The sequence below is a fragment of the Papio anubis genome, chromosome 1 (genome assembly GCF_008728515.1).
Source record: "Papio anubis isolate 15944 chromosome 1, Panubis1.0, whole genome shotgun sequence".
NCBI lineage: Eukaryota > Metazoa > Chordata > Mammalia > Primates > Cercopithecidae > Papio > Papio anubis.
This window is the reverse complement of record NC_044976.1, coordinates 134,210,649-134,223,512: the sequence shown is the minus strand read 5'-3', so window position 1 is coordinate 134,223,512 and position 12,864 is coordinate 134,210,649. Positions and strand designations below refer to the sequence as shown.

Genomic DNA, 12,864 nt, shown 5'->3' with positions numbered 1-12,864 from the left:
ACTGCAAGCTCCACCTCCCGGGTTCACGCCATTCTCCTGCCTCAGCCTCCTGAGTAGCTGGGACTACAGGCGCCCGCCACCGTGCCCGGCTAATTTTTGTATTTTTAGTAGAAACTGGGTTTCACCATGGTCTCAATCTCCTGACCTTGTGATCTGCCCGCCTCGCCCTCCCAAAGTGTTGGGATTACAGGCGTGAGCCACCACGCCTGGCTATAATACTCTTTTTACATAAATTCTGCCCCGTTCCTTTTTTTCCTTAGGGTATTTCTGAACTGGTGAGGTGTGCTCACAATGAGGTTGCCTCTAAAAGTTATTTTTTACTTTTTTTCTGTTAGCGAATCAGTTGCCGCTACAGATTGAATGCTTTTGGGCCATCCACAGGTTACTGGGTTAAGGATTTTTAATAGGAAGGCCTCAGTGCTTTTGGGATATGCCCTTGTTTACACTGACAATGAAGTGGTATTGGAGTGTTATAGGGTTATGGAAATTTACCTTGGCTTTTAAAAAGGAATAGGGTACACTGTGTTTTTTTTTTTCCTTCACTTGTATATATATCTCTCTCTTTCTCTCTTTGACTTTGTTTCTCTCTCTTTGACTTTCCTTTTGCCTCTGTCTCTTCCTCTCTCTCTTCTCTGTCTCTCACTCTCTCTCTGCCTTGCTTATGCTGCAGTTCTCTCAACCAGTGTGGAGAGATCTAAAACCAGCTGTAACCAAGCGTCTATGTATGGGAACTGGTCTGGGTGCCCTGGCTTTACAGGTTACCTTGTGCCATACCTTTGAAACAAGGGACCTGTCCAGGCTTCCTTCTGATGGCCAATCCACCTCTAATGCTGGCCCATTACACACAGTTTTACATTTTCCTGGTGTCATAGTACTCCATAGTCTCCTTTAAATCCTCTTTTGAAATTTTTCAACGTAGTTCCTAGTAGAGTTGACTTATTTGTGCCTGACCCATGCTTCTTTGAGACAAAACACCACGCTCACACCACACACACACCACAAAACAAAGAACGGGTAAAAAGGGCACACACACACTTTTACAGTTTATGCCAAACCAGAATCAAAACCAAAATCAGAATATCAAGAAATCTAAGCCAGGTCCAAACCAAAACCAAACAATCAAGCAATCCAAGTCAAGTCAAAAACAAAAACCAAAGTGCCGGTACAGGCACACTGTGGGTGATCAGGCCACTTCCACTCAAATGGAGTAGGCAAGTTCCTAAAACTGGTCCTGTCAGGCAATTCAAACCAAGTCAAAACCAAAACCAAAACCAAACCAAAGTGCCAATAAAGGCATGCTGTGGGTGATCAGGCCACACTTCCACTCAAATGGAGTGGGCAAGTTCTCAAGACTAGTCTTACCAAGTTTCAGATGTCCAGACTCCAAGTACCAGTTCTTTCCTGGTGTTCAGCCACTGCATTGATCCTCCATGGGGGCCTGCCACACACTGCTCCGGCAAGGCATCCCACTGGGACAAATGCCTACCTGGGAGTGCTCTCAGGATCCACGTTGCTCAGGCTGGTTGGAGTTCCCCACAGGGATGTTCCACAGGGCAGGCTTAAGCTGCCTAAGGAGCTGCTGCAACCATCTGTCAGTCACCTCACTTCCCGGTCAGGGAACCAAGAAATGTAGCAGGATGAGCCACAGACAAAACTCAGACACCAAGTTAAAGAAGGAAGAGGTTTATTCGACCAGGAGCATCGGCAAGACTCCTGTCTCAAGAGCCGAGCTCCCCGAGTGAGCAATTCCTGTCCCCTTTAAGGGCTTACAACTATAAGGGGGTCCACATGAGAGGGTCGTGATCGATTGAGCAAGCGGGGGTACATGACTGGGGGCTGCGCACACTGGTAATCAGAACAAAACAGAACAGGACAGGGATTTTTACAATGCTCTTCCATACAATGTCTGGATTCTATAGATACCATAACTGGTTAGGTCAGGGGTTGATCTTTAACTACCAGGCCCAGAGGGTGGCGCCGGGCTGTCTGCTTGTGGATATTTCATTTCTGCCTTTTAGTTTTTACTTCTTCTTTCTTTGGAGGCAGAAATTGGGCATAAGACAATATGAGGGTGCTCTCCTCTCTTAGCTGTAGGTGTGCAGTCTTATTTCTGTGTTCTCTATTCTGTGCCATTGCTCTATGTGTCTCTTTCTGTGCCAGTACCATGCTGTTTTGATTACTGTAGCCTTGTAGTACAGTTTGAAATCGGGTAGTATGATGCCTCCAGCTTTGTTCTTTTTGCTTAGGATTACATTGGCTGTTTGGGCTCTTTTTTTTGTTCCATGTGTATTTTAAAGTAGTTTTTTCTAATTCCGTGAATAATGTCAGTGGTAATTTAGTGGGAATAGCATTGAATTCTTTTATAAATTACTTTGGGCAGTATGGCCATTTTCTCAATACTGATTCTTCCTATCCATGAGCGTGGAATGTTTCTCCATTTGTTTGTGTCTTCTCTGATTTCTCTGAGCAGTTGTTTATAGTTCTCCTTGAAGAGGTCCCTCACTTCTCTTGTTAGCTGTATTCCTAAGTGTTTTATTCTTTTTGTAGTGATTGTGAATAGTAGTTCATTCATGATTTGACTCTTGGCTTGCATGTTGTTAATGTATAGGAATCCTAGCAATTTTTGCATATCGATTTTATATCCTGAGACTTTGCTGAAGTTGCTTATCAGCTTAAGAAGCTTTTGGGCTGAGACAATGGGGTTTTCTCAATATAGGATCATGTCATCTGCAAAGACAATTTGACTTCCTCTCTTCCTATTTGAATACCCTTTATTTCTTCCTCTTGCCTGATTGCCCTGGCCCAGACTTCCAATACTATGTTGAACAGGAGTGATGAGAGAGCACATCCTTGCCAAACAAATCTGGCATGGTGTTTTACGGTTTTGAAGGTTGAGCTACTAAAAGACATCTGTTTTGTTGTCAAGGACTGACACCATACAAACCACACAGGACAAGGTGGCAGAATAATGAACTCATATATGGAACAAGTTGCAACCCAGCTAGGCCCACTCCTAGGACTAGGACTATCCTGCCTCTATAGGTGACATGACACTTATAGGCCTGAAAGGAGGTGAACTGATGGCATCCTTTCCTTATAATTACATTTTAGGTAGCTTATCTCACATGCACAGACTCACTTCCAAGACTCTGCTGGGTAAGTGTCTATGTCTCAGCTTCATTGACAGTGAGAGCTCAAGACTTTGGTGAGTGGATAGGATGAGGCAGGATTTTCTCAATGAAGTGGTAGGAGAATTTTATTCTTTAATTTCCGTCATATCTTAGTTAATTATGACTAAATACAGTAGATGTTTTCAAAAGAATATTAATTTCAGGAATTCAAGAGAAAACTAGATTTTGGAAAAAACCTTTATTATATGCTGTTGAATTTGGACTTTAGTTGTGTTTGGTATTCCTTATTTTATAATTTTCTTTTTTTATTTTTATTTTTAAGTAAAATAGCTATTTATTCAGCCCGTTGTTATGCCAACACGTTCTGTGCATATACCACTATAATTAGCACACCCTTTGTAACAGGCAAAATTGTACATCATTATATTTCATGTTACCTGATTATATAAAAATGTAAAATGAAAATGAATTATCAGTTTCTTTTAACATTCCTAGTAAACAATTCAGCAGTAGATATGAGGCACAAAATCTTAGTAAAATATGACACAGGAAGAGCTTAAGTTAGATAAGTTAACTCTTAAATTTAACTTATCATAATTTGTTACTAATATACAAAGACAGCAAACTTTTAAAACATTACATTGACTAAGATTCTGGCAATAAGACACAGCATACCAAGCTTGCCACTCAACTTGTTTATGGTAAGTCTCAGCTTCAATATGAAGCTTTTTTTTTTTTTTTTTTGATCAAAATCCTGCTTTTTACATGCTAAATATCTTGGCAAGTAGGCCATTAAACATGGCAATGACAGCAAGAGTGAGGAGTTAACAAAAGCTAAACATTGCAGCCTAAACAAAATCCATACAAAAAAAAAAAAAAACTATCACTGGTTACACAACATTTTCCTGACTGCTTAAAACTGCCGAGACCAGCTTAGTTGGGGAGACCCTAACCCCGTGATGCTAGAGGAATTAAAGACACACACACAGTAATACAGAAGTGTGGAGTGGGAAATCAGGGGTCTCACAGCCTTCAGAGCTTAGAGCCTCGAACAGAGATTTACCCACGTATTTATTGACAGCAAGCTAGTGATAAGCATTGTTTCTATAGATTATAGATTAACTAGAAGTATTCCTTATGGGAAACAAAGGGATGGGCTGAAATAGATGGGTTTGGCTTGTTAGCAGCAGGAGCGTGTCCTTAAGGCACAGATCCTCATGCTGTTTTTGGTTTAAGAGTACCTTTAACCAGTTCTGCCCTGGGTGGGCCCCGTGTTCCTTGCCCTCATTCCGATAAACCCACAACCTTCCAGTGTGGGCGTCATAGCCATCACGGACATATCACAGTGCTGCAGAGATTTTATTTTTGGCCAGTTTTGGGGCCAGTTTATGGCCAGATTTTGGGGGCCTGTTCCCAACATAAAACTTGGTATAAAACATGCATTTTAGAATCTTCAGCTATCAAGTTCAAAAAGTACCAGTGTCTATTTAACATAATTCCTCTCCCAAGCCGAAGTGTAATCAAAATTAATTCAAATGACATAACACATTCTAATGCTAAAAAATATTCTTTATTATTGAAGAGGTAAATCCCAGAGCTTTTGGGCTTTCTCATGCTGCAAATGGTTCACTCAAAGCAGCATATGACAGCATCCAAGGATGACACTAAGCTCAGTAAAGGGCAAGACTGCTGGTACCCAGCTCTGACCTCCCAGTGAAGCATGGCTACCGTGTCCATAATACAGGCAGGATGTGTGAGGATCAAAGGCACACTATTCTGCTAGCTAAAGAGATAGCAAACCAGCCCTGCAACCCTAAAAGCTCCTTGCCCAGGTAAATAAAAGTATATGAGGGGAAAAATTAAAATACACTTCTCTACAGAGTAACGGTTTTGAAATATTAATGTAATCCCTCCTTCAAAAATTTTAACTAGAGTCATCTGGTCATTTCTGATTACATCTTAAAGATGTATCCAGATTCACTTTCTGTTGGTTTATCCTTAGACACTTCTAGTTAAAAGTATTAATTTTATTACCAAATATCTTAACTAGTAGTCCGACTGCAGAGTATTATCTCCCAGAGTTATGAAGCACTGGAAGAGGAAAAAATAGATGTTCAAGCAGCAGGCAACATTTATGGCCCTTTCACACAGTGGCATCTGAGTGGCTACTGAATAGTCCAGGAATAATTCTAAAAACAAGAAAATTCGTGCATTTTAGTAAATATGTTGTAGTTTTCACAGTTGAAATTTCTCAGACATTGCACTTTCTTTATAAGGGAATCCTGATTTTTCTTAATGTTATGGTGAGTCAGGACTTGAACTAGCAGCCTTCTTTTTCTTCTTCTTACTGTGTTTCTTATGCTGCTTTTTCTTTTTTCTGTTGCTTTTTCTCGTTTTTCACTGCTTTTCTTCTTTTTTGCTCGTACCTCCTCAATATACTGTGATTCTGACAAGGACTTGGATGATAAAGTTTTATCTTAAGAATTTATCTTTCTCTTTTTGCTGAGTCCTTTAATGTCCTTTTCCTTCTCAGTTGCATCTTTTGACTTCTTTTTCTTTTTTAAACTATCCTTACTGTCTGATTCAGTTTATTACATGGAGCTTTCAGAAGATTTATGTGAACGGTTCTTTTTCTTTCTCTATTTTCCTTGTTTCTTATCCTCATCTTCAGAATCAGAAGAACTGCTAGAAGAAATAGAGCTTGATGAAGAAGATGAATACCTGCCAGATTTATTCTTTTCTCTTTCTTTTTTTTTTTTTTTTCTGATGAGCTCTCACTTCCACCTAACAATTTCTCCCTGTGTTTTTCTAGTTCTTTCTTCCAGTTCTCATTCATGTTTTTCTTCAAATTCAGCCAAAGTCTTGGAGCCTTTCTTTTCCTCTTCTAGTTGCTCTTTTACTTCTTCCCAGGTAGGCCTTGGTCGATTCAAGTAATCTGGTATTGTTGGCCCTGAAGACTGGATTGGACCCCTTGATCTCACCATTGCTATTGGGTTCATGTAGTCCAGGTTGTAGAACATCTTCCTCCAGTTCTAGAATCATTTTCTTGTTCAAATAACCTTTGTTAAATTTAACTGGTTTCAGGTTTTTGTTTTTAACAATATTGATCTCATTCTAATTCCCTTGGTGTCATGTCATAATTTTGGCAGTACCACGCGATTGTCCCACTTCCCCTTGGTGCTGGGCTGAGCGCGCATTCACACGCAGAGGGAAACCAGGCCAGAGAGAAGGCCAAAGCGGGCCTGCTGCAGGTCCTCCTGTCACCTCCCCCTATAATTTTCTTTTAAATACTGTATGTAATTAGGTTGAATTTTATCTTTGAAAGCAACAGATATCTAAATTCAGAATGACTGAGTTATGCTTCTTTTTTTTAAAGTTTGAAGGCACTTCAGTGTACGTATAATATTTTAAGACTGATTAAAATTATGTCAAAATATGAGATTATTTTACATTTTATATTAGATTTTAGATTACTATGAAGACCATTTAGTTTTATTATGCCATAGTAGTTGCTATGAGAGAAATTTTTTTCCTGGCTGCTACATATCTGAAAATAGAACTTTTTGCTGTTTATCGAATCTTTGAAGAATTAATAAGCACCATACATGAATGTTGCTTTAATATTCAGCATGATTTTATATACCTTCTTAAAAGTAAATTCAGCTTTATTATTTTTTCTTTTTTTTATTTCAAGTGCAGGGGTACATGTGCAGGTTTTATATAGGTAAACTCGTGTAATGGGGTTTGGTTGGTTGTACAGATTATTTCATTACCGAGGTATTAAGCTTAGTACACATTAGTTATTTTTCTGATTCTCTCCATCCTTTTGCTGTCTGCTGTCCGGCAGGCACCCCACTCTGTTTTTCCCCTCTATGTGTCCATGTGTTCTCATTTAGTTCCCACTTAGGGAAATGCAATATTTGGTTTTCTCTTCCTGCATTAGTAGATAATAATAATGGCCTCCAGCTCCACCCATGCTTCTGTGAAGGACATGATCTCATTTTTTTTTTTATGGCTGCATCATAATACATGGCATATAGGCACCTAATTTTCTTTATCCAGTCTACTATTTATGGACATTTAGGTTGATTCCATGTCTTTGTTACTGTAAATAGTGCTGCATCGAACATATGTGTGCATGTGTCTTTATGATAGAATGATTTATATTTCTTTGAGTATTTACCCAGTAATGGGATTGCTGGGTCAAATGGCAGTTCTGTTTTTCAGTCTTTGTGAAATCACCACATTGTGTTCCACAATGTTTGAACAAGTTTACACTCCCCCCAACAGTGTATAAGCATTTTGTTTTGTTATTTTCAGACTTTTTAGTAGTAGCCATTCCAACTGGTGTGAGATGATATTTCATTGTGGTTTTGGTTTGCATTTCTCTAATGATCAGTTATGTTGAGCTTTTTAAAAATGATTGTTGGCTGCATGTATATCTTTTTTTTTTTTTTTGAAAAGTGTTCATGTCCTTTGCCCACTTTTTATGGAGTTGTTTTTTTCTTGTAGATTTGTTTAAGTTCCATACAGATTCTGAATATTAGACCTTTGTCGGATACATAGTTTGCAGAAATTTTCTCCCATTCTGTATGTTGTCTATTTACTCTGTCAGTAGTATCTTTTGCTTTACAGAAGCTCTTTAGTTTAATTAGACCCCATTTGCCAATTTTTGCTTTCATTGCAATTGCTTTTGGCATCTTCGTCATGAAATCTTTGCCTCTCTCTATATCCAGGATGGTATTGCCTAGGTTATATACCAGGGTTTAGTTATGGAATTTACATTTAAGTCTTTGATTCATCTTGAGTTTTGTATATGGTGTAAGGAAGGAGTCCAGTTTCAATCTTCTGCATATGGCTAGCCAGTTCTTCCAGCACCATTTATTAAATTGGAAGTTCTTTATTCATTGCATGTTTTGTTAAGCTTTGTCAAAGATCAGATGGTTTGTAGGTGTCTGGACTCTCTATGCTGTTTCACTTGTCTATGTTTCTGTTTTTGTATCAATACCATGCCACTTTGATTACTATAGTATAGTTTGAAGTCTATACTATAGTATAGTTTGAAGTCGGGTAGTGTGATACTTCCAGCATTGTTCTGTTTGCTTTGGATTTTCATGGCTATTCAGTCCTTTTTTAAAAAAGTTCTGTGAAGAATGTCATTGCTAGTTTGTTAGGAATAGCATTGAATCTGTAAATTGCTTTGGGCAGTATGGCCTTTTTTTTTGAGACGGAGTCTCGCTGTGTCACCCAGGCTCGAGTGCAGTGGCCAGATCTCGGCTCACTGCAAGCTCCGCCTCCTGGGTTTTACGCCATTCTCCTGCCTCAGCCTCCTTGAGTAGCTGGGACTACAGGCGCCCGCCACCTCGCCCAGCTAGTTTTCTGTATTTTTTAATAGAGACGGGGTTTCACCGTGTTAGCCAGGGTGGTCTTGATTTCCTGACCTCGTGATCCGCCCGTCTCGGACTCCCAAAGTGCTGGGATTACAGGCCTGAGCCACCAGAAGTATGGCCATTTTAATAATACTGATTTGTTAAATGCATGACCTTGGAATTTTTAAAATTTGTTTGTGTCATCTCTGATTTATTTGAGCAGTGTTTGTAGCTCTTATTGTAGAGCTCTTTCACCTTCTTGGTTAGCTCTATTTCTAGGTTTTTCTTTCTTTTTTCTTTTCTTTTTCTTGTGACAATTGTGAATGGGATTCCATTCCTGATTTGGCTGTTGGCTTTATACTTTTATTTATTTATTTATTTATTTTTATTTTTTGAGACGGAGTCTCACTGTGTTGGCCAGGCTGGAGTGCAGTGGTGCAATCTCAGTTCATTGCAACCTCCACCTCCCGGGTTCAAGCGATTCTCCTGCCTCAGCCTCCTGAGTAGCTGGGATTACATGCACATGCCACCATGCCTGGCTAATTTTTGTATTTTTAGTAGAGACGGGGTTTCACCATGTTGGTCAGGCTAGTCTTGAACTCCTGATCTCGTGATCTGCCTGCTTCAGCCTCCCTAAGTGCTGGGATTACAGGTGTGAGCCACCGTGCCTGGCTTGGCTTTATAATTTTTGGTGTATAGAAATGCTAGTAATTTTTGTACATCGATTTTGTGTTTTGAGACTTTGCTGAAGTTGTTTATAACCTTAAGGAGCTTCTGAGTCAAGGCTATGGGGTTTTCTAGATATAGAATCGTATCATCTGCAAACAGGGATAACATGACTTCCTCTCTTCTTACTTGGATGCCCTTATTTCTTTTCTTGCTTAATGCTTTGGCCAGGACTTCCAATACTATGTTGAATAGGAGTGGTGAGAGAGCATCCTTGTCTTCTGCTGGTTTTCAATAACAAAACAAAAACTTATAAAATTTTCTGCTATCAGTTTGGATGAGACAGATTAGTAATGAGATAATAATTGCTAAATTTGATAATTTGCCAGATTACTAAAATAAAAATCCTGCTGTTTTCTCTGAAAGTTTCAAATTACTTATCAGTTAAAATTTATATTTACTGTGACAAGTAAATTTTTGAGAATTTTTAGTTGTATGCATTAAGGATTTGTGTAATATGCAGTACTTTTCAGAAGCACAGATATCCACATTGTACACATAAGTAAAATATTTCACAATTTTACAAAACAAAAACTTATAAAGTTTTCTGCTATCAGTTTGGATGAGACAGATTAGTAATGAGATAATAATTGCTAAATTTGATAATTTGCCAGATTACTAAAATAAAAATCCTGCTGTTTTCTCTGAAAGTTTCAAATTACTTATCAGTTAAAATTTATATTTACTGTGACAAGTAAATTTTTGAGAATTTTTAGTTGTATGCATTAAGGATTTGTGTAATATGCAGTACTTTTCAGAAGCACAGATATCCACATTGTACACATAAGTAAAATATTTCACAATTTTTTTTTGACAGACAGTAGTGTTTCATCAGAGATCTCAAGTCTCTTATTTGGATCACACACCCTGTCCCATATACCATAAGATAACAGTAATTCGTAGAGTGCAGTTATTTTTAATACTTGAAAATTTGTTTTATGTTTTGCGTAAATTTTTGAAATAATAGTGCTTCACTGCAGAAATAGTATCTGACTATAGCCAGAATTACTGTTTGTTTATAACACAAGGCTAGAATTGGTAGAATTATTTTAGGTATTCGGGCTCCAAACATCCTTCTTCCTCCTAGCACTTTCCTGACTGTGTAAAAATATCAGTTTGAATATTTCATTTAAACCAGGTGTTAACTTAAAAAGGTCATAAATGAAGTTTGCATATGGCTGAATAGTACTTGTTGGTTGCACTTTAAAGAATGCTTTTTGATCCAGGCACAGTTGCATGTACCTGTAATTCCAGCTTCTTCAGAGGCTGAGGTATGAGAATTGCTTGAGCTCAGGAGTTCAAGGCTATAATGTGTGATGATTGTACCTGTGAGTAGCCACTGAGCCTCAGCCTGAGGCAACTTACCAAGATCTCCTGGAGGGGAGGGAAAATAAAACATAACTTGTGACTCATACATGCATGTGCATCTTCCTGGAATGGGCTGCTGGTTGTGCCGGGTTCCCTCTTGCAGGTACTGCCTGGCTGCCTCAGCATCTCCACGTGTGGATGAAGTCTCAGGCTTTGTGGGGAGAAAGAGCAGCTCCACAGGCAGCTAATTGTCTCCAGAGCTCCAAATCTGTTCCTCCCATGTCATGACGGGCATGGCGCCAGGGGAATGTTGCATTGTGTTTTCAGAGGAATCAGGTACAATCCCTGAAAGGATGAATCTATTTTGCTATTTTCTGTTGCCAGGTTGGGGGAAGTACTAGGTGGTTCGCCTTTATTTGTATGGGGTACTCAGATGCCCTGCCACTGTGTTACTTGTTTTACTACCATACAATGAGGGTTCACTTTCAAACTTGGCATGTAGATGCTATTTGCCACCAGCAGATAGGAGGGCTGCTGACTTGGGAAAGTGTACTTGGCAGCCCCAGGTGTATCTGGCCACCCCAGTGTGACCCACTGGGTCCCACTCCAGGTGCTGCAGTCCTACTAATATGTAGGAAGTCATCTGATTCCTCACCCACCATTGCTTATGGGCTCCAGGGTCTTGGCATCCCAACCCAGCCCCCTTCTGCTGCTTCATGCCAGCTGTGGGAGGATGCAGAGCTGGTGCCTTGTCCACTTGAGCTCTTGTAGGTGCTCCAGGTCTGTTGACAAAGCAGTAAGTGGCAGCCACTAACCTTGAACTTCCAGGATGTATTCAGTGGACTTCAAGTGCCTCTTAGAAGCCCGATTTCATTAACTCCCCCAAAACTTAATGCAATTTGAGGCTATTTCTCATTCTTATCTCAGTGTTACACAACCATTAATCTCCATTCTATCTGTAGACATTCACTTTCTGGACATGTCTTGTATAATTGAAAGCATACTTTATCAGTCTTTTGCTTCTGGTTTCTATTAGTTTAGTTTATTTGTTTGAGGTTCATATCCATTGTAGCATGTAGCATTATTTATTTCATTTTGATTGCCAAATAATATTCCAATATAAAATATACTTGTTTTTTCTTATATTAACTGGTTGACATTTGAGTGTTTCCATTTTTCATATTTGGTTATAACAATGTTCCAATGAGCCTTTGTGTGAACTAACATTTTCATATCTTTGGGGCACGTAAGTGAGAGTGGAGCTGATGCACCAATATGGTAAACCCATGTTAAACATTTCGAGAAACTACTAAATTGTTTTGTAAAGCGGATATGCTGTTTTACAGGTTTATCAGCAGTTTGTGAGGGTTCTATGTTTATGTCTCTGCCAACACTTACTTTTGTTTGTTGTTAAATCATTATACTGCATAAGAAGGGGTATCTCCCTGAGAGTTATGTTTTTGAGACAGGATATCACTTGGGGACCCAGGCTGGAGTGCAATGGCATGCTTATGGCTCACTGCTGCCTCCACCTCCCAATCTCAAATGATCCTCCTGCCTCAGCCACCTGAGTAGCTGGGACTACAGGATGTACCACCCACCATGCTCACCTAATTTTTGTGTTTTTTAGTAGAGATGGGGTTTCACCATGTTGCACAGCTGATCTCAAATTCCTGAGCTCAAGTGATCCACCCACCTCTGCCTCTCAAAGTGCTGGGCTTAAACGCATGAATCACTGCACCCGGCCTCCCTGAGGTTTTGATTAGCATTTTTCTAATGACTAATGTCAAGCGTAGTTTTACATACTTGCAATTTATATATATTTTTGACGGTGGCAAAATGTTCATTAAAATTACCTTTTTAAAGATGTGTTTTTATCTTTTTATTACCATTTTTGTTCAGTTAGCACCTTTTTTTTTTTTTTTTGATGGAGGTTCGCTCTGTCACCCAGGCTGGAGTGCAGAGGTGCAATCTCAGCTCACTGCAAGCTCCACCTACCGGGTTCATGCCTTTCTCTTGCCTCAGCCTCCCAAGTAGCTGGGACTACAGGGGCCCACCACCACACCCAGCTAATGTCTTGTAATTTTAGTAGAGACGGGGTTTCACCATGTTAGCCAGGATGGTCTTGCACTCCTAACCCCATGATCTGCCCGCCTCCGCCTCCCGAAGTGCTGGGATTACAGGCGTGAGCCATCATGCCTGACCCAGTTAGCACTTTTTTAAAAAGTTTTTTCTTGTGGGAGTTTTCATTCATTTTTATTTTGAATGGTATAGTTTTCTTTGTTGTATTTTCAGAAAGTTCATAGCTAGTGTACAGAAATACAATTAAT

General features: G+C 39.5%; 1 protein-coding gene and 1 pseudogene across 1 annotated transcript in view; one reads left to right on the top strand and one right to left on the bottom strand.

Moving 5' to 3' along the window:
• LOC101002059 (protein ZNF738) overlaps positions 1–12,864 on the top strand; it is a 94,120-nt gene that overhangs the window by 43,903 nt on the left and 37,353 nt on the right.
• Positions 5,218–6,130, bottom strand: LOC116270274 (annotated as a pseudogene).